At 47.8% G+C, this 27,150-nt stretch overlaps 1 pseudogene across 1 annotated transcript in view; it reads right to left on the bottom strand.

Moving 5' to 3' along the window:
* Positions 1-22,080, bottom strand: part of LOC308578115 (steroidogenic factor 1 pseudogene) — a 115,038-nt pseudogene extending 92,958 nt beyond the window's left edge. Inside the window, exon 1 of the transcript in view lies at positions 21,976-22,080. The product of the transcript in view is annotated as a steroidogenic factor 1 pseudogene (transcript). The remainder of the gene's footprint in view (positions 1-21,975) is intronic.
* Between the last annotated feature and the right edge of the window lie 5,070 nt (positions 22,081-27,150).

The following is a 27,150-nucleotide window of genomic DNA, read 5'->3' as shown; positions in this document are numbered from 1 at the left end:
AGGGTAAGTTCGCTGATTTGTAATCCCTGTACTTATTCAACAAAGAACGCTTCATAGCAATACATTCCTGATCAAACCAGGGTTTGGATTTGTTGAAGAATAAAGGTTGGCGCGATGTCTTTTTTTGGGTCAGGTGGGGTTGCAATTGTAAGATCAGATCCTGGAACAAGATTATTCTAGATTCAAAACATGGTGAGTTTAAGAGATTATCTCTTCTCATGAGGAATGTGTCCGAGTATAGCCTTTCAGATGTTTCGGCATTCAGCTTTTCGGACCATCTAATACGTGAGTATCTCAACTCCATGTTGGAGGACCTGGGGGCTTCAAGTTTATCGTTGCAAAATAAATCTTTTCTTGCATCCAGGAGGAGGCAGAGCGGTAAGTGATCACTATCAACCCTCTCCTCCACTTTGCACTCAAGGGCTCTATTTAGGAGATTAAATGATACCATAACATAGTCGATAGTGGAAGCTCCCGCATTTGATATAAAAGTAAATTCCCCACAAGTCTCCCCATTCTTGCGCCCATTTAGTATGACCAGGTCCAGTTTGTTAGAAAGACGCAATAGGCACAGACCTGCATAATTACATCCCTTGTCTTTTGAGAGTCTGGTGGGTATAAGATGGTTTTCTTCCACGATGGGTGGCGAGTCGTGGAAGTGTGCATATAATGCTTCGTCAGACTGGCCAATTCTGGCATTAAGATCACCAGCCACTAGCACTGAAGCTGCAGGGGTTTGAGTCTTCAAACCATCAATGTATGTTTCTAGCCCATGCCAGGTGTTTTTAATCAGCTGCTTGCCTCTTTGGGGGGGGGGAGATATACATTAATCAGTAGCAGGGTGAAGAATCTACTTTTCACTAGTAAGGCCATAGCCAAGTGTTTCAGTGTCTCTAACTTTACTAAGGACGCCCTCAACCTTGTAGATATTAAAATGCCTAGGCCACCCTTGACTCTCCCCCCCTTTAGTGCTTGGGGATCCTGTGAGGGACATTGAGGAAAAGCCGTTAACTTCTAGGTCCCCTGTGAGCCATGTCTCCTGTAAAAATACTATGTCGTAGCCTTGGATAAATTTAACAAAGGATGGGTCAGCTGCCTTTTTTTTTTTGCTATCCTGCGATATTCCATGATAAAAAGCTAAGGTTGGCTTTACCAAGATCCACTCCTTGTCAATTATCTTCCAAGGTACTGTTGGAATTTACCATTCTACGTGGCAGCTGACTATCATCCTTACATGGAGAACTGCCCAGGTGTTCTATGGTGTCAGATGGTAAATGCTCACATTGGTAGACACTGGGCCTTTGCTATACAAGGCCTCCTCCTGGGGGTACTCTACCTGGTTGTAGCCTAATTCCGCTTCATCTAAGTATCTCATTTTGGACCAGAAGCCTGGTGAGGTTTCCTTAGGCATGTTTTTCCTTATAGGGAGCGATGCATTGTTCTCCTTTGTGAGTTGTACTTTCTTGATTGCAGGTAGATTAATCTCTGCCTTTATCTGAAGGTTACGTGGTCGACGAGCCGCTGAATCGAGTTCATGTGAGATGATCATTTTGGGAGGGCACTTGCTCTTTCGATGGACATCCACCTTGGTTTCCTTATATAAGTCTTTCCCTGCCAGCTTATTTCTTAGCGTTTCTAATCTTTCTAGGATTTCAGCTTGTATTAGAGGTGGGAATGTCCAGAATTGACTAATTAAGGTATTTTCTTCGAGGGAGAAGTTGTGTGGGGGGGTACCCAGTTCGTGAGGCGACTGGTGATTATTCTGATATTCAGCTTTATTGATTTCCACCACCTTTGAATGGATGTCTTTCTTATTTAATTTGATGAGGCACGAGGGGGGGGCCAGGCACTTCGAATAGGCGAGTCACTGTCAGGCCCACCCTTTGCAGCTTCTCCTTATTAATTAATATTTGTTTTGCAGTCGAGTCATCTTTAAATGTCAGCATCACTCGATTATACTTATTGTCATTTGGGAGAAAATCTACATTGATAACGTTACCTTGTAATAGGAGGCCTCTGAGTGCTAGGTCAATTTTTTTTAAAATATACGTTCTTTGTTGGTCCAGTGAATGTAATTCTGTACGGTTGTACATAGGGCAAATAACCAATCTGCTTCTGTTGAGGATCAGCGTTTGATTGTTCTGAGTTATCTTATTGTGAATGGGGGTGTTAGTCTCCACAGTAGCAGAGGAGGTTTGCCGGTCTTTATCTAGTTGTTCGTTCCGATCTTTCGTTGATTGAGGGTTAGGGGATTGTGATGCACTTGTCACTTTAAGTTGCTGGATAATGCTCTGTTTTGGGGTCACGGGTTTAGTATTCTTTGTATTTGATTCCTTTATTGTGGGATTCTCCAGGAGCTTGAATAACTTAGAAAAATTCAATTTCTTAGTTCGTGTATGACTCTTAGTCCGCCTTCCCACTTTTATGTTTTTAGACTTCTTCTTGTGAAGTGGGTGTATTCTTTGGTGGCGATGCTTCTTTTTAGGTGGGGTGTGTGTGTGACTCGACTGTTGGTAGACATGGGAGTGGCTCTCTTTGGGACCTTCTCTGAGATACTGGTCTCTGTTGGAATTTCAGCCGCTGGAGTGGGGGTGTGTGAGATTGCTCCTTTCCTGATGAGCTCTGTCAGGCTTACTAGCAAACCCACGCATTCCATAAGAAAGTTCCTAATTGGTCCTAATTCTTTACTTATGTGCATTTGGCATTCTTTCATCATTTCATTGAAAAGCCCAATCAGGATACAGATATTGCTATCTGTGTCCCAGCAGGCTCCTTTTAGCTGACTTGGATTTTCCTCTGTTCTCGTCGCACTTGAGGGTTCCATCCTAGCCTTTTCGCTGGGGCTGGCTGCATTAACTGATCCATCCAGTGTGACTTCCAGGCGTTTCAAATTTCGTTCTTGATCATGTTCTACGAAAGTGTCGGTAGCACTGGATTGGGAGACTATCTGAGCCATCTCCATTGCCAGACTGATCCCCTCTCTCTCCTCACCAGTATCAGGATCCTTCCCATACCATGTTCGTGTCAGGAAAAAGCAGCAATGCAAAAGCCAGCTGCAGGTGGCTGGAAAGCAAAACAGGATGTTGATGTCTACAACTGTACTGGTGGGAGAAAGGGGCAGTCCATTCTCTGTACTGAGCACCGGATGTTAGCTCAGAGTGTCATCTGACCTGTACTGGAAGTGCAGGGGTGGAGCAGAGACTCTACTGCCGGAGTCTGGTGGGTACAGACATGTTTTCTCTGTACTGCTGAACGACAGGAATAAAAGACATGTAAAAAGGACTCCTGTCTGTCTTTCTCCCCCCCCCCCCGGGAGTGCAGGGAGGGAGAGAAGGAGGAGGGTGTGTTCTCCTCACGTTTGAGGAGGATCGCCGATTTACGACCTTGCCTGCCGGGAGACGCAGACGGAAGGTCAACAAGGATTCCAGCCGAATGCCTGGAGTGAGGCCAGTTCACCTCTGACCCCAGCTGGAATCCTGACAGTTCGGTCAATAGACCAGTCGTGAAGAAGTGGGGACTCGGAGCATATGGGCGTTTTTATTTTAGGCTTAAAATAATGCAAAATTTTCGTCTGCGAGGTTATTGGTGTTGATTCAACCCTCTGCATTGGGGAGATCCTCAGAACTTTACATTTCTGTCTGGTGAGCACCATCTCCGTAGAGTATATGGAGCTATGTGGGATATGTGGATGTGTAGATAGCACTGCTTAGTCCCAGTTAGACAAGCTGAAATTAGCACTCCTCTCGTTAAATAACGCTCTCCCCAGAAGCTCCACGTCTAGTTAATTAATTAGAAGTGGCTGTGGTCCACTGCGTGCCAGACTTTCCGACAGTTCACACTCTAGCGGTCAGAGATAGAGGGGGATAGATAAAATAGATTTTACAGCAGCATTACTTACGACGACTGTGGCAGGTGAAACGTAGGGGGGAGGAGGGTGATGAAATCCTGTCTGGCTTGAACCGCCATCTTACTTGCCGAAGAGACTATGTGATGATACTTCCCGCCGGCGTTGAAAGCCCTCCAGTGATGTTGACGTTAATTTACTGCCCCCGCTGTGCCCCACCAGCTGTGTGGAATTCCAAGGTGTAAGTAAAGCTCTGTACTCACTCTTCCTCTCTCTTCTATTATAGTTGCACTTGGAGAGGTGTTTCGTTGTGGAAGGCAAACCTCCAGCAGCCAAATACCAGTAAGATAAGGAGGTAATAAATCACTCAGGCTGGAGTCAGCGTCGATGTTAGCTAAAGCTTAACAGGCAATAAAAATACTCGCTCTAAAAAAAACTATCTCTAAAAAGCTCTAAAAAGCTATCTACTATCTCTAAAAGGCTCTAAAAAGCACGGCAAGGGCATTTGAAACGCGCAATATTAAGCTGTAACTGCCTGCAACATCAGAGAGCAGCGTGGGGCTGCTCCAAGTAGATAAATACTCCGGCGGGAAGGTCTCTGTTGCTTCCAAGAAGAGCTCCAGCTCTCTAATTCTTTGGAGCATAGCTACACATTCCTCCAGTTGCTGGACTTTGTCTTCTAAGAGGGCAATCAACATACAATTGCTGCAGGTAAAGCTGCCTGCAACCTTTGGCAAGATGGCAAACATTGCGCAGGAACCGCAGGCGACTGCAGCTGTTCCCTCACCCTCCATCTTGAAAACATGTCGTTGGGGGTGGCTACAGTGGTCCTCCATCTTAAAAAGCGTGAAGACAGGACAAATAACCCCCCCCAAAAAAAACCTAGGTCTCCCCCAACAAACGTTTGAGACTAGCTCCCCTATATCTAAAAGATGGATCAAACTACTCGCGCTGCTGCCCTGCAAGCTCTGATAAGCTCCTCCCACAGCTAATCACCTGACTCAACAGAAACCCTGCCCCCTCTGACCTTTGCACAGGGAGAACAGCTAATCAGCCACAAAGAAACACACACACAAGAAAACCCTTTTGCTCCTTCTTCAACTGCTGCCCTGCAAACTCTGATAAGCTCCTCCCACAGCTAATCACCTGCCTCAACAGAAACCCTGCCCCCTCTGACCTTTGCACAGGGAGAGCAGCTAATCAGCCACAAAGAAACACACACACAAGAAAACCCTTTTGCTCCTTCTTCAGCTGCTGCCCTAGGCACTGAGGTTTTACCCACAGCACCACCTTATATTGTGATTATTTTAAATAAAGCACATTTCCACAAGTCATTTTGTCTTGTGAACTTCTGCACGCCGCCGATGACGTCACAACCTCAGGCAATTAAATAAAAAGATATTCGACTCAGAACAGGGGGGGCGGCTCAGCTCCAGGGATGAATCCCTAGAAGAGGTGGCCTCACCCTGGGGAAAGGGAGCCTCAAGAGCGCGCCTCTTCTCAGAATGCAAGATGGGCACGGTTCCTCAGTTGGCTCCACTGCCCAGGCCCCCTCGCTTCAGCCCCGGCACCTGTCTGCAGATACCCCATGCCCTGTCATATTCTGCCTCCTGGAATCTAACCTTCCGCCAGGATGTTAAACTGCAAGAACCACGGGGGGGGGGGGGAGCAGTGCCAGCTTACCACACAATTGTTAATTCTGAATTTCAGATTGTTGTAAGCCGCCCTGGGACCTACTGGTGAAGAGTGAGCAATACATTTAATAATTCTAATTATAATTCTGAAGTGTAAGTGAAGGAATACACTTTTTCCAGCAAGAGACTGAGACAGGGTGGCAGATGTTTCTTAAGACTAGAGTTTCTCACAGGACCTAACTGGCAACCCACCCACCCCCGCAAGGCGCTTAGGGCATTATCAGTCCCCCAGGGAAAGCGCATCTCCCTTTCGCTGGTGGTGAGGGTGGGGGCGGCCGGGCCTTCAAGCTGGAGCTGCCGATTCCCCCCCCCCCCACACACACACATGATGGGGGACACCTCCGGAAGTTTGAAGAGACTCCATGGACCTTGCCCTTTCTTTGTGGGAGCCTCACGACAAATGTGACAGACATACCCGGAGACACATCCTTCCGTCTTTGGGCCTCTTCCTCCCCCACCTTCCTTGATCCTACCATTAAGGTGGGAATCTCAAAAGCACCGTCTCAAAACAAGCAAGCAAGCAAGCAAAAACACCTTTAGAGACAGCAAGGGAGGACGGGGGAACTGGAAAGAAACTAAACTGAACTGAACGAAGAAAAACAGAATAATGTCTTCCCTCACCCGGCAAATAAATAAATCCACAAAGCAGAAAAATGCCCAAGAACAGACATTTTTATTTATTTTTTTATTAATAATAATAATACCCCGCCCATCTTGCTGAGTTTCCCCAGCCACTCTGGGCAGCTCCCAATGGAGTGTTAAAAACAATACAGCATTAAATATTAAAAATAAAAAAATTCATTCCAGTAGCACCTTAAAGACCAACTAAGTTAGTTCTTGGTATGAGCTTTCGTGTGCATGCACACTTCTTCAGATACACAGATAGTGTGCATGCACACGAAAGCTCATACCAAGAACTAACTTAGTTGGTCTTTAAGGTGCTACTGGAATGAATTTTTTTATTTTGACTATGGCAGACCAACACGGCTACCTATCTGTAACTTAAATATTAAAAACTTCCCTAAACAGGGCTGCCTTCAGATGTCTTTAAAAAATAAGATAGCTGCTTATTTCCTTGACATCTGCTGGGAGCGCGTTCCACAGGGCGGGCGCCACTACCAAGAAGGCCCTCTGCCTGGTTCCCTGTAACCTCACTTTAAAGGGATGCCCTTGCTGGGTGTCATCATTTGGGGGGTGGGATGGAGGGCAATATTCGCCTCATCCCCCCCAATTTCTCCCTAACCCTTCTCGCACCCACCGCTTGCAAAGCGACCCTTCCCAGCAGGGGCCCCTGCCAAGCACCGTCCTCTGGCGGCCTCCGGAGACCCTGTTTGGCGCAGACCCGTTCCTGGAGAGAAGGACGGAGCAGACCAGCTGGGTCTGGTCCTGAGCACCACTAGGCCTTTTGCACAGAAGGGCCGAGTGCAGCGCTCCGGGGCTCCATTTGGTTCACCCCCTCGACTCTAGGGAAAGAGGCGTGCAGGGTCATCGGGCGTCTTTCGCGCAGCCATATATTTTCCCGCGCCTAAAAATCTACAAGGCACTTTCTTGGAAAATAATTGCCATCACATCCACACCCCGACGTGCACATGCTGCTCACCAGAAAGCGTCCCCAGATCCCCAGATCGCCAAACGCTCCCCTAGGTTCAGTTTTTCAATAATATTAACTGCTAAGACTTGTGGTTCCCCAAAAGACGAATCTCCTTCATTGAATCACCTTTTGAGAACTCCAGACCGGGGACTTCCGGTTTGGATCGCCTGCAGTATGGATGCGCGGAGAAGTTGCTGAACAGCTTTTCCGGACTGCATAGGGGGTTCTGAGGGGGCAACGCAAAGGCACTGCGACCCCCGAAACCTCAAGGGGGGCCCCCTTGAGGGAAGCGCAACCGGCAGCATCGGAGGGACCCGAAACCCCTTTGAGCTTTCTCTATTTTGGGATGACTCAGGAGTGACGGATCGAGAGACGCACTATGGTAAGCCCTGCGAACCCCATGCAGTAATGCTTCGAGCACCAGCTGAAAGTGGCGACAAATCTCCGTAACTTTAAGAACAACCGCCTCTGGGGCTATCTAACAAATGTCAGAACTGAAAATTTGAAGAATGGAGCCCAAGGCGTGTTGGATATAACCTGATTAAACTAAGGAGCCCGATCTGCATTTCGGAGCTAAGATGGCGCTGGGACGCTAATCGGGAGAGTGAAACAAAGAAACTCTTACTTACCCGCTGTAGAAACAAAGAAGAGAAAGTCCCCGCTGGGAGTTTCAGGGGGGCAAAAGTATCCAAGACAGATAGCGTTTACTTGGAAAGGAGACCTTAGAGACTTTGTATTAAATAGATCGCTAGAGGCAAGTTTGGAGAGAGACTAAAAGGAGTATTTAGAAGATTGAAAGGAGACGATAACCAGAGACGGAGACGGAGGGGGTAGGAGGGGGAGAGGTGAAGAGCCCTGATTGAAACACGGAGGAGACGAGCCCTGCCCCCCTCCTCAATACTTCCAACAGCCCCGCTGGTTCTCGACAGCGGTGTTAAACAAAACAACTTTTGGAGACTTTGAGCCTCCGTCCCCCCCTCCCTTTTTCTTTCTCCACACTTTTTGGCTCTTGCCGGATTTTGCAGCTCTCGCAGCTTGTCGGATGCGGGAGGAAAACTCTGTGTGAGCTTGAGCACGTACGCCAGTCTCTATCTCCATTGGGCTGCAACCAAGCTGATATTGTGAAACCTGGCTGGGAAACCTGGCGCGACTTTGATACCTGGCTGGACTTCGACGGATTTAATCATTGTTTAGGCTTAATTTCAACTAGAACTACGAAAGTAGTGACTTCCCTCAGTTCTGTTTAAGCTGAAGAACACCTTTTTTCTGGGGGCGGTGGAAGCTTTGTCCTTCACCTCACTCCAGTTGGATACCAGGAGTGAAATCTAGCCACCTTCCTTTCTCTTGCAGACTATTTAAACCCCGCAGAAAGACTCGGAAACCTATAGGACCCCCAGCACTGCTCTACCCTTTGCTCCCCTTCTCTCCTCCTACGTCTACCCCCCCTCCCTCCCGCCTCCCCCGCCCCCCTTATCCCTGGCTTGTAGTTCTGGCTGTCCCCACGGAGACATTAATCTATACAAGGTTTGAACACTGGACTGCTGTCAAAGCTAGAACTTTCGACTAGGTTAAACAAGTAGCTGAAGTCAGACTAGAAGAAAGAATCTTAAACCCTCCCTCACTGTTTTTGGATTTCTTGTATCCCTTTCTTGTTCCCCTCCCTCTTCCAGTTTCCTCCCCGCTCCATTCCCTTCCTTCTTCTTATTTTCCCCCTCTTTCCTCTTTCCCTTATTATTGAATTTTACAATAGTGCTCTGACCTGTTCAAGGAGCTGGCTAACGGAATCCCCTTCTAGATTGTGCGCCCTCTAGGGGTGAGCAGTAAGAAACATAATGTCAGGGGTTCAGGAGCAGAGGCAAGGGCAAGGGAGGAAACAGAGAGCGAGGGGGAGGAGGCAGAAGAAAAGATGAGTGATGACGACGACCCGAGATCTCCGAGTCTTTCCAGTGAATCAGAAGATTCACAGAAAGGAGCACCAGTGGCCAGGGCAAGGGGGGAGCCTAGGGGGACACCCCAGGAAGATAGAGCCAGAGGGGACTCAGAGGAGAGCAGTTGGAAATCGGGACCAGCGTCACCGCCAGAGAGCAGGGAAGAGGAAGAGCGCCAGGGATCAAGCGCTGGCAGCTCACAACAGGGGGGAGGGCACGAGTCAGGAGTGGCCACACCTCCATCGGGGAGCGAAGAAACGGTCAGACGGAAAGTGGAAGGTTGGGCGCGCGCGCCAAGTTCAAATGCACAGGAAAGTGACGCAGTAGGCAGCCAGGAAAGGGAGCCAGGTCCTAAAGCCCGGCGCAAGGAGACAGGGAGTTCCGGGGGGTCGGCGTCAGAAGAATCCCGGAAGGAAGAGACCCCGGGGGGCAGAGGGACCCAGAGGAGAACAGTCAGGCGTAAAAGGTGGAGCAGGGCTAGGATATTAAGTTGGTGCACAAGGGGCGGAGACTCAGACGGAGCTTCGCCGATCTAACCACTAGACGTAGAGTTGCACGCAGCAGCTTGAGAATGGAAACTGTAACTCAATAAAGACTTTTACTTAATGATCGCTGGCTAGCGTGATCCTCTGTGAGCTAGGATCTGGAAGCAGCTCTGACAGTAAGCTCCGTCCCTTAATTGTGGGCATCTACGGCCTCAAGGAGAGGAGAGAAAACGGGTGCCTACTAGCGAGCTCACGAACGGCAGGCAACATGACGGCTGAGCAGCAGATAGCGGAACTCAGAGAAGCAGTGTCACAACTGAATGCCGAGGCTCTTGCATCCAGGAAGAGAGAAGAGGACGCAGCTGCCGCCTACAGGGATCTCCAGGTCAGGTTGGAAGTGCTTACGAAGCAAGGGCAACTGACACCCAAACCGGAGGGGATTGGGTTGGGGAGACGCACAGGCGGTCTGGTCTCTCACTTCGATGGGAACCTGCAACAGTACCCCAACTTTAGAGCAGATGTAATGTGTGCACTGCAACTGCTGAACAAAGACTTTAGAGATGAACTAGAGAAAGTGGGATTCATCATGTCCCATTTGCATGGAGATGCTAAAGCATGGCTGCGCAATTTGTGGAGGGATAAGGATCCGGCGCTCCAAAATGCGGATGCCTTTATTAAAGCGATGGATGGGTGCTTTTTATCAAGCATTGACGTGGATCTTGCTCGGCAGCAGATACATGGACTGAAGCAAGGGAGGGCCAGCGTAAGGCAGTACCATGCCCGCTTTTTCGCTTTGGTCAGCGCCCTGGAATGGGACAGAGATTCGCCTCCGGTCAGAGACCTGTTTTGGGAGGGATTGCACGGCTCGGTTAAAGATGAAATTGCGAGGGGGGAGAGACCCCGGACCACGCAGGAGATCGTTCAGAGGGCGCTGGCGGTGGGGGTGCGGCTGGAAGAACGTCCGTGGAGCAGGGACGAAGGGCGTGGAGGGCGCGAACCAGCCAGGGGCCCCTCCTTCCTTCCCAGAGAAGCAGCGCATGCGCAATCCACGCCTCCGTCTGGAGGAGGGACGGAACCTATGGAGGTTGGAAGTGCAAGGGCTCAGTCAGCAGCCAGAGCCCTAGCACCGGCAGCAGTGAAAGCGAAGCCTCCTAGAGGGAACAGGAAGTGTTACATCTGCGAGGATCCGCAGCATATGGCGAAAGAGTGTCCCCGGAGGCTCCACCAGCACACTGCAGCCTCAGCAATGGTAACTGCAGCAACGCAGCAGGGAAACGACGGAGTCTGGCTGGAGGAAGAGGCACTGGGGCCCAGCCAGACGTGTCAGTGAAGAAGTCCCCGGAGATTCTACAGCCCATGGACCCCCTCCCGCCCAAGCCAGTGGTGAGGCTCACCGCATCGCTCCAGCTGCCCAATGGAATCACCATGGACGTGCCAATCACCATTGACTCAGGAAGCAATGCGGACTTTATAGGGCAGGACTTTGTCGACCGGCACGCTATACAGTTGCTGCCTGCCACGCTGCCCCTGCAGGTGGTCACGGTGGACGGCAGGGAGCTGCTAGGGGGGCAAGTGGTGAAGCAGACGCCACCAATGGTGATGCGACTTGGGAATCACAGGGAAATCATCAGCTTCAACGTCACTCAACTATCGGACACGCCCATTGTATTGGGCATGAGTTGGCTGGACAAGCACAGCCCAACGCTAGCTTGGTACCAGAGGCAGCTGACCTTCGGCTCTTCCTTTTGTGCTGAACACTGCATCGTGCCCCGGCAGGAGGGAGAGGAAGAGGAGTCACAGCTGTAGCTAGGCACGCTGCAAGTGGTTCCCCACAAGTACGCAGAATTTTTGGAGGTTTTCTGCGAGAAGGAGGCGGACAGGCTGCCCCCCCACAGACCATATGACTGCAAAATTGACCTGCTGCCGGGGGCGGCGCTGCCCAAAGGGAAGCTGTATTCCATGTCTGAGGACGAACTGCAGGAACTCAAAGAGTTCATAAATCACAATTTGGAGCGCGGTTTCATCCGAGAGTCCAAGGCAGCGGGGGGCAGTCCTGTATTCTTTGTTAAGAAGCGGGACACGCCCCAAAAAAGGCTTGTAGTGGACTATCGCATCTTAAACAGTATGACCAAGCCATCAGACTTCCCCATGCCCCGAATCGACGACCTCCTCGCAAAGGTTCGGAAGGGCAGCGTGTTCACCAAGTTGGACCTGCGTGGGGCGTACAACCTCATTCGCATGCGGGAAGGAGATGAGTGGAAGACAGCCATGTTCACGCCCCTGGGCACCTACGAATATAGAGTTATGCCTTTTGGATTGCAAAATGGCTCCCACGTTTTTCAAGCTTTCATGCATCACGTGTTGGCCGGGCTCCTCTACAAGACGTGCGTCTGTTTCTTGGATGACATCCTGATCTTTTCGGAATCGCAGCAGGAGCATGACAGACACGTCAAGGAAGTGCTGAGTAGACTACAGCAGCATAGGCTTTACGCCAAGCTGGAGAAGTGCCAATTCGACGTGACGGAGGTGGATTACCTGGGCTACAAGTTGTCTGACAAGGGGCTCGCCATGGACAGCGCCAAGGTTTGAGCAGTGTTGGATTGGAAAAGCCCACGCAACCGGAAGGAGGTCCAACGGTTTGTCGGCTTCGCGAATTTCTATCGCAAGTTTATCAAAGGCTTTGCCATGCAGACAGCGGCCATCACGGACACGCTCAGCTCCAAGAAAAAGAAGTTCATCTGGACAGAGCAGGCGGAGCAGTCCTTTCAGGCACTTAAGCGTCTCTTCGCGTCGGAAGAGCAGCTGCTTCATGTCAACCCCAGCAGGCCGATGAGGGTGGAGACAGACGCTTCGGACAGAGCCGTGGGAGCGGTCCTGCTGCAGAAAGACCCGCAGGGGGTTTGGAGGCCGGGAGCGTTTTACTCCAGGAAGCTCAGCAAGTCCGAACAGAACTACACCATCTGGGACCGGGAGTTGCTGGCCATTCATGCAGCGTTCAAAGCGTGGAGGCACTTCCTGATCGGCGCCAAGCACACGGTGCAGGTCTGCACGGACCACAAGAATCTGGAGCACTGGCGCACGGCACAGTTCCTGAACCAGAGGCAGATACGTTGGGCTGAGATCTTTGCAAACTTCGATTTCCGAATAGAGTATGTCCCGGGGGACACCAACATCATGGCGGATGCTCTCTCCCGTAAGCCGCAGTATCTGGAGGAGGCAACGCCAGCGGCCGCCATGCACATCTTCGCACCAACAGTGTGGGCGTGCGCTGCGGCAACAGTTGACCTGGAGGCGGTGCGACGAGCGTTGCAGGGTGACTCCTTCGCGCAAGCAAAGATGGCAGAGGTGCAAAGGGGCACGGCAGCGACCGACGAGTTCCAGCTGCGAGATGGATTGCTCATCCGTAAAGGGGCCATCTACGTGCCGGGAGACGAACTCCGCGCCAAGGTACTGCAGCAGCTGCACGACGCGCCCACTGCCGGGCACTTCGGCAAGGAAAAGACGGTGGAATTAGTCACCAGAGACTTCTGGTGGCCCGGAATGAGAGGGGAAGTCGTGGACTACGTAGCGAGATGTGACACCTGCCAGAGGGCCAAACCAGTGCACAGACCGCCGGCCGGACTGCTAGAACCGCTGCAAACTCCGGTCGAACCATGGGAGAGAGTGGCCCTGGACTTTGTCACGGATCTGCCCAGCTCGAGGGGCAAGACGGCCGTGCTGGTGGTGGTGGACTTGTTCTCCAAGATGGCACATTTCATTCCGTGTGCTAAGGTGGCCACGGCGGAACAAACCGCCAAACTGTTCATAGACCACGTGTTCAAGGTTCACGGTCTGCCACGGTCTATTCTGTCCGACCGAGGGCGACAGTTCATCTCGAATTTCTGGCAGAAGCTGATGGGCTTCCTGAACGTCAAGATCAACCTGGCGTCGGCGAGACACCCGCAGACCAACGGGCAAGCGGAGCGGGTCAATGCCATCATGCAGCAGTACCTGAGATGTTATGCGAATCAACAGCCTGCGACGTGGGTGGATTACCTGCCTCTCGCCGAGTTCGCCTACAACAACACGAAGCACGTGTCCACGGGAGTCACGCCGTTCTTCGCCAACAACGGGAGGCACCCCAGAACCTTCCCGGGACTGGAAAGAATGGAGGAGGGGGAGCCGCAGACAGCAGATGCGTTCGCGTCGGAGTTGCAGGAGGTCCACGATCAGCTGCGGCGGCACCTGGAGCTGGCCAAACACGCATACAAGGTACAAGCGGACAAACACAGAAGGGTTGGCGAAGAGATCCAGGTGGGAGACTGGGTCTGGTTAGCAGCTCACGCAGTGCCGGCCAGGTCGTTGGCCAAGAAGAAACTAGGGCATAAGCAACTGGGGCCCTACCAAGTCGAAGAGCAGGTCAACCCGGTGGCTTTCAGGCTGGCGCTTCCGGAGGGTTCCAGAATGCATCCGGTGTTCCACAGATCGGTGCTCACTCCCTACAAGGCACCGCACAGGTTTCAGGAACCCGGAACGGCACCGAGTCCGCTCAGAGAAAGAACCGGGCACGCGGGAGGGGCACAGGAGGAGCGCATCAACGAAGTCACGGAGATTTTGGACTCCAGATGGGGGGAAGAGGGGGTAGAATACCTTCTCGCCAAGGAGGGCACCCCGGCCAGTGCGAACAGCTGGGTGCCAGGCTACGCCTTGGACGAACCTCTGCTCAAAGACGAGTTTCATGCCCTCTTCCCACATAGACCAATGCCAGAAGACTTTTTCGACGACTGGCTTTTCACGCCCACGCTTTCTGCCAGCACGTTCCGGGGGTTCGACTCGGACGAGGACCCGATACGAGACGCCCGTTCCCCGGAGGGGTCACCCTCGGGATCTGCCTCAGAACCCTCGCATTGGTGGGACGATAGACCAGAGGAGCAGTGGCGCAGGAAGTGGCTGGAGGGTCCAGGACGAGCAACGCCGCCAGGAGGAAGTGAGGGAGAGACGGACATGGACGTTTTCGGGGACGACCCTGGTTTCGAGCACGGCGGCACAGAGATGGAAGCGGAGGTGACCGTCGTCGACGAGAGCAAGGAGGAAGAACCGGGAGACTTCAGATGGAGGCCCGCCACGGGAAGCGAACTGTATCCGACGTTCGTCCCCCTGACACAGCAGCACCCAGCTCCCGCACCGGAAGGAGGGGAGGGGGGAACGGGGGGCTTCGAGGGGGGGATGGATGTCAGGGGTTCAGGAGCAGAGGCAAGGGCAAGGGAGGAAACAGAGAGCGAGGGGGAGGAGGCAGAAGAAAAGATGAGTGATGACGACGACCCGAGATCTCCGAGTCTTTCCAGTGAATCAGAAGATTCACAGAAAGGAGCACCAGTGGCCAGGGCAAGGGGGGAGCCTAGGGGGACACCCCAGGAAGATAGAGCCAGAGGGGACTCAGAGGAGAGCAGTTGGAAATCGGGACCAGCGTCACCGCCAGAGAGCAGGGAAGAGGAAGAGCGCCAGGGATCAAGCGCTGGCAGCTCACAACAGGGGGGAGGGCACGAGTCAGGAGTGGCCACACCTCCATTGGGGAGCGAAGAAATGGTCAGACGGAAAGTGGAAGGTTGGGCGCGCACGCCAAGTTCAAATGCACAGGAAAGTGACGCAGTAGGCAGCCAGGAAAGGGAGCCAGGTCCTAAAGCCCGGCGCAAGGAGACAGGGAGTTCCGGGGGGTCGGCGTCAGAAGAATCCCGGAAGGAAGAGACCCCGGGGGGCAGAGGGACCCAGAGGAGAACAGTCAGGCGGAAAAGGTGGAGCAGGGCTAGGATATTAAGTTGGTGCACAAGGGGCGGAGACTCAGACGGAGCTTCGCCGATCTAACCACTAGACGTAGAGTTGCACGCAGCAGCTTGAGAATGGAAACTGTAACTCAATAAAGACTTTTACTTAATGATCGCTGGCTAGCGTGATCCTCTGTGAGCTAGGATCTGGAAGCAGCTCTGACACATAAGTTTGTTTATCCTTAAGGATTGGGGAAGAGGGACGGAATTAGACCGGGCAGATGGCGGGGAGAGACGGGAAAAAGTCAGTGGGAACACCAATAGAGAGGAAAATTTCAAGGCAAGAGGAAATAAGGGATTTGGATGCTTTATGGCTGAAAATAAAAGAGGAATTTAGACAGAACGAAACCCACATGGAAAAAAAGTTAGGAGAGATGCAAGAATCTTTTGATAAAAAAATAGAGGTTGTGGTAGGGGAACTTTCAAACAAAATTAAAGATCTAACGGTCCGAACAAAGTCCTTAGAGGACTCAAATAGGAGAACACAGAAAGAAATGAAAGATCAGAGAAGAGAAGTAGAAAAAATTAAGGAGAATTTTGAAGAACTAAATAAAAGCCAAGATCAAGTCTTAGATAATTTAGCCATGATGGAAATGAAGCAAAAGCAGCTAAATTTGAAATTTAGAGGAATAGGGGAAGCAAGGGACGAAGATATAAAAGGAAAAATGACAAAAGAACTGGCGAGGTGGCTAGTATTGAGAGAAGAAGAAGTTGCACAAACCATAGAAAATGCCTTTAGAATAAAAATAAGATCGAAACAAAACAAACAGAAAAGGATTCCAGGAGACTGCTTAGTGATTTTCAGATCGATAGAGATGAGAAACATAATTTTGAGAGAAAGCTATCAGAGGAAATTAATGATTGATGGGAAACCAATTATTGTTTTTAAGGAAATACCAATTAGGTTCCTTCGCAAGAGAGAGGGCTATAAACAGACAGTCAACACTTTGAAAAAGAACGGTATACAGCACAGATGGGAATTCCCTGAAGGGATCTCATTTTTTTACAAAGCAAAAAGGTTCAAGATAACAGAGATTCAGGAAGTCAGTAAATTCCTTCGCAGATATGAAAAAGAGCTTGGTGGGTTGATGGAGGGTCATGGGGGGAGGGGCCGCGAGAGGGAGGGGGAGGGGAGAGTGGGGGGAAGGCCGGAAGGAGAGGGAGGAGTGGGAGGGGGGGAGGAGGACGAAGAGGAGGAGGCGAAGGAGGAAGAGGCAGAGGAGGAACAGGAGGAAGTAGAGAATCAAAACACCCGAATTTAAATCGGTTAAAACCTAAAATCTAAACCGACAAATTACTGACTTGTTAATAGATAAAAGCAATAATGAATCTCAAAATTTTAACATGGAATGTTAATGGACTGAATGAAAAAACAAAAAGGAATAAAATTGCAAATGTGTTGAAGAAGAAAAAACTGGATGTAATTTGTATACAAGAGACTCATGTAACCAAAAAGCACAAACATGTATTAATAAATAAGAACCTGGGAACAGAATTCATAAACTCCGGGAGAGAGGAAAAAAGGGGAGTGGTAACATATGTCGACGAAAAATGGGAACCCAAACTGACCTACAAGGATGAAGAAGGAAGGATACTGGGGGTTCAAATAAGCTTCCAAGGAGAAAAGATCGACGTGGTAAACATCTACGCCCCAAACACAAATAGGTCAGAGTTCTACAAAAAACTGGAACAAGTGTTACTAGAATTAGGAAATAACAAGATGATATTATTGGGAGACTTTAATGCAGTGCCGACATTAGAAATGGACAGACAAACAGAAAAGAGAAAACGAAAACAAGGAAAGTTACCGGAATCATTTCAAGACTTGGAGGAGAACATGGACCTAACAGATGTATGGAGACATAAGCATCCAACAGAAAAACAGTTTACCTTTTTCTCAGAAGTACACAAAAGCTGGGGAAGAATAGACCAAATTTGGGCCTCAAGAGAAATTACTTTAAGAGCGATAAAATGTGAAATTCAACCGAGAACCTTCTCTGACCATAACTCAATAACTTTGGAATTAAAAGGAGAATCAAATGGAGGCTTCAGATGGAGACTGAACGATTTTCTGTTGGACAACGATGAGGTCATCGAAAAAGCTAAGGCTACACTAAAAGAGTATTGGGACTTGAACCTCAACACGGGAACAAAAATAGAAACAGTCTGGGACGCCAGTAAGGCGGTTTTAAGAGGTTTTTTCATCCAGCAAAACAACCATAAGAAAAAAACAAAGCAGCAAAAGACAGATGAAATACTTAAACAGCTAAGGGAGCACGAGAAGAAATTAATAGAACACCCGAAAGACGAGCAAAGTTTACAATCAATAAAAATATTACGAAGACAATACTCAATATTAACGAACCAGGAAATAGAATGGAAAATCAAGCTAATGAAGCAGAGATATTTCGAATCGGCGAATAAAACGGGAAAATTCCTAGCCTGGCAATTGAGAAAAAGACAGAAGCAGAATGTCATAAATAAAATAATGGTAGAAGAAGAATTAATAGTAGACCCCAAAAAAATACAAAAAAGTTTTCTTAAATTTTATGAGGAGTTATATAAGAAAGGAGAAGAAGACCCAGCCCAAATAGAAAAATATTTAGAGAATTGCACAGGGAAAACTGTTACAGAAGAAGAAAGAACCCAATTAAATAGACCTATTAGTATGGAGGAGATTGAGAATGCGGTTAAAAAAATGAAATTGGGAAAAGCACCAGGCCGGACGGGTTATCGGCCAAATATTACAAAGTTTTGGGAGGTCAACTAGCACAAGTACTCTGTGACACCATGAATAATATTATAAGAGGAGGGAAAATACCCGAATCATGGAGGGAAGCTTTTATAACATTAATCCCTAAACCAGACACGGACAAATCGAACATGAAGAATTACAGGCCAATATCGTTACTAAATAATGATTACAAAATATATGCGGACATCATGGCGAACAGACTGAAAAAATGTTTAATAAAGTTAATTCACAAAGATCAAGCGGGTTTCCTCCCAAATAGATTTCTGAAAGATAATGTGAGGCATGTCATTAATCTAATTGAATATTTGGAGATTAACAATAATATACCGGCGTCCCTGATTTTCATAGACGCAGAAAAGGCGTTCGATAACGTCTCCTGGGGGTTTCTACTAAAATCAATGGAAAAGGCAGGGATTGAGGGTGAATTCTTGAAAGGAATACAAGCAATATATTCAAACCAACATGCCAAATTGATAATAAACAACAACCTTACGAATAGATTCAAAATAGAGAAAGGAACAAGGCAGGGATGCCCCCTCTCCCCGCTCTTGTTCATTTTAGCTTTGGAAGTCTTGGCGAATAAAATAAGGTCAAAAACAGAGATAAAAGGGATTAAAATAGGACTTAAAGAGTATAAATTAAAAGCTTATGCGGACGACCTGATGTTATCCCTAGAAGAGCCGCAAGAAAGCGTGGGCAAAGTATTGGAGATTATGGAGGAGTACGGCAAAATATCGGGCTTCAAGTTGAACAAAACCAAAACAAAAATGTTGACGAAGAACCTGAGAAATGATGTGAAGGAAAGATTAGAGAGACAATATGGAATCAAAGTGGCTAAAAAAATAAAATATTTAGGAATCTGGCTTACACCCAAAAACATAAATTTAATTGAAGATAACTATACGCCAACATGGAACAAAGTGAAAAAGGACTTGGATGTTTGGAACAGGGTAAATCTTTCGTGGCTGGGCAGGATGGAAGCAATAAAAATGAACATACTCCCTAAGATGCTGTTCCTATTTCAAAATATACCGGTTATCAGAGGGACTAAAATATTTAAGGACTGGCAGAAGACCCTTTCAAGATTCATATGGCAGGGAAGAAGGCCAAGGATCAGATTCAAATTACTAACAGACCGAAAGGAGAGAGGAGGATCGGCAGTACCGGATTTAAAATTATATTACGAAGCGGCTTGTCTTTGCTGGGTCAAAGACTGGATAACCTTAGAAGACACAGACTTATTAGACCTGGAAGGGGCCGATAATAGATTCAGTTGGCATGCCTACCTCTGGTCAAATAAAGAAAAAGTACACAAAAGGTTTTCGAGCCATATCATTAGAGGTCCTTTGTATGAAGTCTGGGAAAGAAATAAGAAACTGCTGGAATGGAGAACACCCTGGTGGCTATCCCCAACAGATATTTTATCAATTAAAAAAATAAATATGGAAGAGCGAAAATTGACATATGAAGATCTACTAGTAAGATCCCAAGACAGCTGGAAACTAAGACCATATGAAGAACTAAAGGAGAAGTTGACGGGTTGGATACAGTATCATCAAATTAATGCAAAATGGACAGAAGATAAAAAAACAGGAATGAATGAAAAGAAGTCGAAATTTCAGATTGAAGTAATTGAAAGTAAATCGAAGATATTATCTAAGATGTACAATATACTATTGGAATGGGAAACTAAAGATGAAGAGATCAAAGAAGTTATGGTCAAATGGGCGATAGATCTGGGGCATAGTATAGAATACGAAAAATGGTCAAAACTGTGGAGTGAGGGATTAAAATTTACGGCGAGCGCTGCAATTAGGGAAAATTTGGAAAAGATGATTTACAGATGGTACTTAACACCAGAAAAACTGAGTAGAATGTACAAAACTGCAGACAAGGCTTGCTGGAAATGTAAAACAAAAGAAGGCAATTTTATACACATGTGGTGGACATGTGAGGAAATCAAAAAATTTTGGGACCAGATATATAATGAGTTAAAAAAGATATTTAGATACACATTCCCCAAAAACCCAGAGGCCTTTTTACTAGGGATGGTCGGGAAAGAAATTCAGGAAAAAGACAAAACTCTATTCCAATATTCAACAGCAGCGGCCAGGATGCTAATCGCTCAAAATTGGAAAAGCACAAATCTTCCAACGGTGAGGGATTGGCAATTAAAACTATACGACTTTATTGAATTGGCAAGACTGACACAAAGAATAAGAAATCACAAAAATACAAAGCTAAAAGAGGATTGGAACAAATTTATGGTTTATTTTGAAGGTAATTTTAAAAACTTACCAAATACAGCAGGTCTGTTTTAAAACTTCCGATGTGCAAATTAAAAATAATATACCAGCGGTAAAAATGAAACTATTGAAAGTATATACCCGAAATCAGTAGGGAAGGAAGTCGTTGTTTTTATGTTCTTTGTTGTAGTTTTTTGTCTCCCCTCTTTTTTACTTTACTTGATTTTTTTTCCTTTTCTCACTTTTTCTTTTTTTCTTTTTAGTATGAATGTATTTGTTTTTTCTGTTGTGTGTATAAAAGGAATTCAATAAAAAGAATTAAAAAAAAAAAGAGAACTCCAGACCGGGATGCATTTTCCCGGACACATTGCCTGATCGAGTCGCCCGCAAACCAGTCAATTTCGTTTATTCCGGAAGCATTTTATTCATTCTCAGAGAAGATTTCCAAAGAATTCCTACCGCGCATTTTTCGAAAAGAGTTTTAGGGACGAAAAGGCCGCGCAGGGGAAGCATTTGCCCCCCGGCCCCCGCCCCCTCCCCGGAACAGACTTAGGGAACCTATCGCTCCTGAATGGGAGTGACATCAAATCGGCGTTACATGCGATTTTGGGCGCCGGATCACAGACTCCTTAAAACTCGCCATCCGTAAAATCGGGGTTTGAAGAGAAGTGATAAACATTCGCAGTCCTCCTGTGGCCTCTAAAATATCACAAATGATCGAAAACAAAAACCCCAAAGGAACTGAGGCCGTATTGTGGGTTCTACAGGGCAAGCGTTGTGGGGCTGCGTTACAGAGATGGGCCCGAGAAAATTAAGATGAGTGACGGCTTCTACAGGTCGAAATATGTACCGGGATTTTCAACAGAATATGGGAAAGGTTCTGGGGTTAATGAAATACTGTTCTGAAGCGCTGGGTAATCCAGAGTTCGATGTGGATGGCTTGGTGCTTAAGAAAAATATATTTAACAATAATTTTGGAGCTATTTTAATCAATATAATGATTTGCATTTATGTTGCTAATATTAGTAGCATGGCTTAATTTTAATGATTATTTTTAATAATACTGAAGCAGTTATCACTATTTCCTATAACCATGAAGCAGTGATAGCGATAATAATTCAAATTTTGTTTGCATCCTAATTATTTCCTTTTCAATCCTGTACTCACCGTTTTGCCCTGCGAATATTTGTAAACCCCATCCCTAGCCGAGAGATGAACCTCTTTTAAATACGCACGTCCAGCGTCATGTATTAAAATACGCCACCATAATTTTCTGCACTGACGGTTTTGCTCTGGGGTGTTTTAGGGCGCTGCAGTTAAGAAGCCCAGGGCGATAGCCAATTTTCAATGCGGCATTTATTATGATAATCCCATCCGGGGGTCATTATTCAGTCGGCGGGTGGAGCGGAGTTCATTGGGGAAGGGGAAGCCTGCATTTTTTTAAAAGAAGGGCATCCGACCCCACAAGCCCACGCTGCTGCCCTGAAACATTTTTGGGGGTCCAAATTTGGGGATCCCTGATCTCAAACCTCTTCCCTCTCTCCTTCCTAAGAAGAAGACCACTAAGCCCCTTTCTCGACTGCGGAAGGCAGACCCGAGCGGGTCGCTGTCCCTCGACGGCCGGCCCTTACCTTGCAACTCTCGCAGGTGAGCAGTCCGTAATGGTAACCGGATACCTTGTCCTCGCAGACTGGGCAAAGCTCGTCCAGATCATCGTCGTAGGAGCAATCCATCATCTCCTCTGAAAGTAGGAGAGCCGGGCAGCGTCTGAGCCTTAATCGGCGGTGATGGTGGCGGCGGGTCCGGGACCTAAGGGCGGACTGGCAGCGGCACCGACCGACCGACCGATGGGCAGGGGAGGGCAGCCGCCTTTATAACTGGGCGGGGAGGCTGCGCTAGCCCAGTCTCTTCCACCGCCTCTTGAGGTGGGGGTGGGGGTGGGCGGGGGTAAGAAGCGCCCAGCCGAGGAAGGAGGGCGCTGGGGAGTGGAGAGTTAGGGCTCCATTATACCCATGGGGTGGGGCGTCGGGAGTCAGAACCCCCACCCACCCGATGGGGGCAGTGCTCCCCCCCCCGCGGCCTTTTGAGCAGATCTCCGCTTGCCCCACCTCCTGGCGCAGCCCGAAGACGAAACGTCCCATCCTCATCAGCCCAGCTGGAGACTGGCTTCCATGCACTTGAGGCCCCGACGGGGCGCACTGGCTACTCAGGAGCAACAGTGGAGGCGAAAGGGCTACATTGGCTCCCAGTACCTTTCCAAGCACAATTCAAAGTGCTGGTGCTGACCCTTAAAGCCCTAAACGGCCTCCGTCCAGTATACCTGAAGGAGTGTCTCAACCCCCATCGTTCTGCCTGGACACTGAGGTCCAGCACCGAGGGCCTTCTGTTGGTTCCCTCCCTGGTTTCCCACCCACCCCCACCCCCCCACTCCAGATTGGAGCGACCGAAACTCTGTGCTCCTCGGGAAAACATGGGGCGGGGGCATGGGGGGTATTATCCTCTTGGGGGGGAAAGTCTCCCTCCGGGTTTGTTTTCTCTCACCCTGGATGGTTGGATGGTTGGATGGGTGCACGCGCGCGTGACGTCGACCGGGCCTCCCCAGCGGCGCGCTTCGCTCCTCACGGTCAGCCCGGGGAACTGGCCAGCAGCCCAAAGCGCGCAGACTGAGGCGCCGCGGAGATTCAGCCGGGCCGGTTCGCCTCGGCCAGGAGACTTCCTGGATTTCAGGGGAGTCCAGGACCGAGCAAAAGAGTGGAGGAGGGAAAATTACCCCCCCCCTTCCAAAATGTGTTTCGGATTGTTTTCAGGAAAAAAACCAAACAAGACTCGGAAGCATCTTTTCTTTGCCTGTGTCGAAAAAGAACACGCGTCAGCCGGAGAACTTCATGCCGCTACCGCCGGTGAAAAGAAAACGGGGGTGGCGGTTTTTATTTGTTTTCCCCGCGCCCAGCCTCATATGCCGTTTTTATTTTCTTCCACCCACTCAGCAAATCACGCTCCAAATTATTAGAGATTTGGGTAATTCGGAAGGCGGGGAGAAATATCAATCTTACTGTTATACCATAACATTATATACTTTAAATATAATATATTACAATTCATAGCATGTTAATATAAATTAGAATGTATGATAATTATGTAATAATATATTGAGGGCAGAAGACATATAAATATTAGAGTTGTTATACAATATTGTGTTATATAATTTATAGCACACTCTGTAAGATATAGTAATGTTAATACGATAAAATAGTATAAAATATTTATATTATTATTATAAATTCAGGGGGTACATTAATATTATTTTTGTTATACTATGATTGTACACTATACATTTTATATAATATTAAAATTTATACTTTGTAACATATTATAAACGGTAATTATGATAAAATATTGTAATGTATTAATTTTTTTATTGTGTAATAATAATATTGTAAGCCACCAGCGCGTTATGCTCTCGGGCAGCAGCCTCAGCACACATGTATCGCTAATAGATACATTAAACATGATCATCATAACATAAAGAAGCATCGGAAGACGGAGGAACGCGCCAAACCAATGTCCCATAGCAAGCCTGAAAAAGGATTTCGAACCACCTTCAAACGAAGGGATGAGCAATTTAAAAGAACGTGCTCCTAGTATTTTGACTTTTTTTAATGCGGTGATGGGGAAATCCACATGACAAAAGAGAGTGGCCAACGCAGCCCCTCTTTCTGCAGCGGTTCTCCCTTTCGCACAAGAGTATTTCCCCCAACCAGGTCTCCTCTGGGTGCTGCTGATGCGCTACAGGGCGCAGAGGCAAAGGACAGACACGGTTCAGTGGCAGAGCATCCGCCTCACGCTCAGGACGTCCTAGAGTGTATCCCGCTCAGCATCTCCAAGCAGGGCTGAGAGAGACTCTCCTTGCCTGAAATCCTTGGAGAGCCTCTGAGGCCCTGAGCAAGGCGGACCCAGGGGTTTGGTTCGGGTTCTGCAGGCTTACAGCATCCCCGGAAACATCTACCAACAGGCAGAAGCGCTGTAGCCTGACTTCGCTCTTCCCCTGCGCTCTTCCTCAATGTGCGCGCCACTCTCCGGCAGGGCCAGCGAGCGCGATGTTGCTGCGCGTCCATTCTTACCTTGCCAAAACTACCTTTTTTCATGCATGTACCAAGTGGTCCCGTGATGATGATGAATGGGTTGCAGCAAATCTCGACGAATGCTTCAATAGACTACTGGATTATTTCGTGGGTTGTCTCAGAGAGGCTGAGCTGAAACACTTTTTTATACACGAGTTCAACTTGCTTCAGACAGTTGAAAAAGCAAAATGTAATGCACTTGCAAAAGGAATCGAAAGCGAACAAAACAGTAGGTTTCCTTGCATTGTCCCTGGCCATTGACCGTGCTTCCTCGGGCTGATGGGAGTCAGAGTCCCACCAGGCCGAAAGGGCCAAGAGATCATTCTCAGAGGCCGGGAAGGACCCCCTGAAGGCGCTCGGTGCAGCCTCCCCCCGCCCCCGCTCACACGCACACAGGGCTGGGGCTCTCATCAGGACATCTAGAAAGCCACCTAGGGCGCAGACGTCAGGGGGGCCCCGTAGAGACCTCTGAGAGGCGCAGTTTTATTCAGATTAGTTTTTGTTATATCTTATACATTCCTAATCATAGTTTACTTTTATTTTATATTTTGAAGAAGGCAATCAGTTTTCAAGTAGTACATACATTGGAATTCTTTTTTTATGTATAAATGAAATAGATAGACCGTGGAGTTGCTTGGTAGTTATGTAACACACACACACACACACACACAAGAAGTGAAAATACACTTCATTTTAAATTTTACAGCTACAGCTTAATCTTCTATAGAAAATGTATTCATCTTTTTAGTGAGTTACAGCTGATAGAAAACAACCAGATGGACCTCAGCACCACAACCAAAAGGCAGAAAAAGCTAAAGACCAATCAAAGCAAGAGTTCTTCCTGAAGTACCTTTGTACACAATTGAAAAACAAAAACGGGCCCTGAGGGAGGTGAATGCAGTGCTCCTCCTACAAATGATTATAACCCATGGGTAGGCAAACTAAGGTCAGGGGCTGGATCCGGCCCAATCACCTTCTAAATCCAGCCCGTGGACAGTACGGGAACCAGCGTGTTTTTACATGAGTTAAATGTGTGCTTTTATTTAAAGTGCATCTCTGGGTTATTTGTGGGGCATAGGCATTCATTCACCCCCCCAAAAAAAAAATATAGTCCAGCCCCCCATAAGGTCTGGGGGACAGTGGACCGGCCCCCTGCTGAAAAAGTTTGCTGACCCCTGAATAACCTCTACGGCAGGAGAAAAATCAGAGGAAAGAGAGGAAATGGTGTCACAGAAGGCCATCCCCCAAGGCTTAGGCAAGTTGGAAGAAGGTGAACCTTGTCAGTATCTCAGCTCACAGTCAGAGGTAACTGGCCTCCCCCGGGCAAACTGAGTGAGATACTTGTTGACCTTTCCGTCTGCGTCTCCCGGCAGGCAAGGTCGTAAATCGGCGATTCTCCTCGTCAGACGTGAGAAGAACACACCCTCTGCTTCTCCCTCCCTGCTTTCCCCCCCAGGGAGGGGAAATGAGACAGACAGGAGTCTATTTACATGTCTTTTATTCCTGTCATTCAGCAGTACATAGAAACGTGACTGCACCTTCCAGACTCCATCAGAAGAGTCACAACTCCACCCCTGTGCTTCCAGCACAGGTCAGATAACACTCTGAGCTAACATCCGGTGCTCAGTACAGAGAATAGACTCCCCCTTTTTCCCAACAGTACAGTTCGAGACAACAACATCCTGTTTTGCTTTCCAGCCACCTGCAGCTGGCTTTTGCATTGGTGCTTTTTCCTGACAAACCTTTGGTGTGCCCCACAAATTGTGTGTCCCACCGTACTTAACTCCAGTAAAATTGGCTAAAATTTACAAATTAAAATCAAATACCTGTTGGAGATGCAAAAAAGAAATAGGAACAATGTTTCACATGTGGTGGGAATGCCGACCTATTAAACAATTCTGGAATGAAATTTATGAAGAACTCAAAAAGATGTTTAAAATATCTTTCAGTAAAAAACCGGAGGCATTCCTTTTAGGTTTAATCACAAACGATATTCCCGACAATCAAAGGAAAGTATTCCTTTATGCAACAACAGCTGCCAGGATGCTTATAGCAAAAAACTGGAAAGGGAGAAAAATTCCATCAGTGAAAGAATGGCAAATTAAATTTTGTGGATACATAAATCTGGCAAGACTCACAACATTCATAAGGGGACAATCGGACCAGAAATTATTAAAAGAATGGGGATGTGCTAAAGAATATAAAAAAACATTGTTCTGGAGTAAGTATATCGGTATGTAATGAATGATGCTTTACAGGGTTAAAGAAAAAGAAAAATGGTGTAAAAAAAAAAAAGTACAAAGATGGAAGTAATCTAATTAGACACAAGAATACAGTAAGAGTAATTTTTTTGAGGTCTTAGAACAAAGGAAGGAAGTCAATATGTGTATATGTATGTAATGACTAGATTATAATGACGATATGGTTCTTTTCTGTAGATGTGTGCCTTTTTGTTTTGTTTTGTTTCCTCTGCTTTTTTCTTTTTCTTTTTGTATGTTCCATTTTTTTTTGTATAGTATTATTTTGGATTCAATGTTTGTAATTTTTGTTATGATTCTGCACTGGGAATTTTTTTCACCCCAAGTGCCTCCTCAGTGTCCAGGTTGCTGCACACAAAAACCAACCCCATTTCCCACTGCCTGCCCTGGTTGGTGATTGGCCCATTTTAGGGAATGCTGCACCCTT

This window comes from Podarcis bocagei (assembly GCF_964188305.1).
Source record: "Podarcis bocagei genome assembly, chromosome: W".
Taxonomy (NCBI): domain Eukaryota; kingdom Metazoa; phylum Chordata; class Lepidosauria; order Squamata; family Lacertidae; genus Podarcis; species Podarcis bocagei.
The sequence above is the reverse complement of the archived record's forward strand: the minus strand, read 5'-3'. Positions and strand labels throughout refer to the sequence as shown.